Here is a 1,668-nt window from a genome sequence, read left to right as displayed (position 1 = left end):
ATTTTTTATATTTCTATAATTTTTTATATTTATATTTATATATATATATAAAATTATATATAAAAATGAACGAATTGTTATGAATCGATTCCAAGATCTACAAGTTGAAAAAATAATCGAATATTCATTGATCAAATCATTTACTCCATCATAGTCTGATAGATCTTTTGAAGAATTGATTAATCAGATCGAATAGAATAAAGATAGAGTCCCATTCTACATGTCAATAACGACAAAAATGAAATTTATAGTAAGAGGAAAATCCGTCGACTTTTAAAATCGTGAGGGTTCAAGTCCCTCTATCCCCAAAACCCTAAAAAGGCCCGTTGGCCTCTTTAATTATTTATCCGTTCATTAGCAATTCAGACTTTGTTATGTTTCCTCATTCATTCGACTCTTTCACAAGCGTATTTGAGCGGAAATTTGATTTCTTATCACAAGGCTTGTGGTATATATTCTATATGATAGACGTACAAACGAACATCCTTGCGCAAGTAATCTGTGAAATTTGAATGATTAACTGTCTACTGTACTGAAACTTCGAAAGGCTTATCCAAGCCCTGAAATTTCGTATATCTTCAAAAAGAAGACTTTGGAATACCTTTTTTCTTATTTACAATTGACATAGACCAAAGTCATCTATTAAAATAAGGATAATGTGTCGGAAATGGCCGGGATAGCTCAGTTGGTAGAGCAGAGGACTGAAAATCCTCGTGTCACCAGTTCAAATCTGGTTCTTGGCACATCATGAATTTGTATGAGTATCTATTCTACGGATTCATTAATAATATAGATCATGAAAAATACTGATACATGATGATGTCTGGAAATCTACCCTTTAACTAAACTATATATATTTTTTACTCTATTTATAGATGTCGAAAATAGACAAGTAAAGATAAAGAGGATATTTATAGAAATATGTAAAGGATGTATATAGATATGTAAAAGAAAAGAATTTTCTTTTGTTTCCTCTTCTTTTTTATTTGTTCATACTCTGTCTCCTGGCGTTCAATTCCTATTTTATACATATTTGAAAGTTTCAATTAGTTCCTTATAAGACCCAAAAGTCTAGTCTAGGGGAGTTGAAAGGCGGGAATGGCCAAGATTCATCTCAGATACAGTACAAATAGAATCCGATTCTCTTTTCATATTATATTTCTTCATTTCACCCTATGTGACTTTTTAAAGCACATCTATAAGTCATATGCGTGATACATAGTTCATAATGCAGAACTCATTTAGTTCATCCTATTAGCTTGTGGCTCATCCAAAATAAGTATCTTACAAATTGGATAATCTCACCAAATCTCTAATTGTATTTTTTTTAATCAATAATAATAAGATGAATGAGACTTCAATTACTATGCTATATCTATAAGAGAACGTAAAAATGTATTTGAATATCTTGAGTTGTCGAAGTGAAGATTAGTTTCGTATTATTTAATGAGCATCTTGTATTTCATAAAAATTGGGGGCAATATAATCCTTACGTAAGGGCCATCCTACCCAACTTTCAGGCATTAAGATACGCTTTAGACGTGGATGATTATCATAAGAAATTCCCAACATATCATAAGATTCCCTTTCTGGAAAATCCGCACTTTTCCAAACCCAGAAAACAGACGGAATTTTAGGATTTATCCTTGCGGCAAATACTTTTATGCA

At 31.2% G+C, this 1,668-nt stretch overlaps 1 non-coding gene across 1 annotated transcript; it reads left to right on the top strand.

Moving 5' to 3' along the window:
- The first annotated feature begins 670 nt into the window (after positions 1–670).
- TRNAF-GAA (transfer RNA phenylalanine (anticodon GAA)) lies at positions 671–743 on the top strand. The gene has a single exon. It is a non-coding gene; the product is annotated as a tRNA-Phe (tRNA).
- The last annotated feature ends 925 nt before the right edge of the window (positions 744–1,668 follow it).

The sequence above is a fragment of the Cucumis melo genome, unplaced genomic scaffold (genome assembly GCF_025177605.1).
Source record: "Cucumis melo cultivar AY unplaced genomic scaffold, USDA_Cmelo_AY_1.0 utg000631l, whole genome shotgun sequence".
Classification (NCBI taxonomy): Eukaryota; Viridiplantae; Streptophyta; class Magnoliopsida; order Cucurbitales; family Cucurbitaceae; genus Cucumis; species Cucumis melo.
The sequence above is the reverse complement of the archived record's forward strand: the minus strand, read 5'-3'. Positions and strand labels throughout refer to the sequence as shown.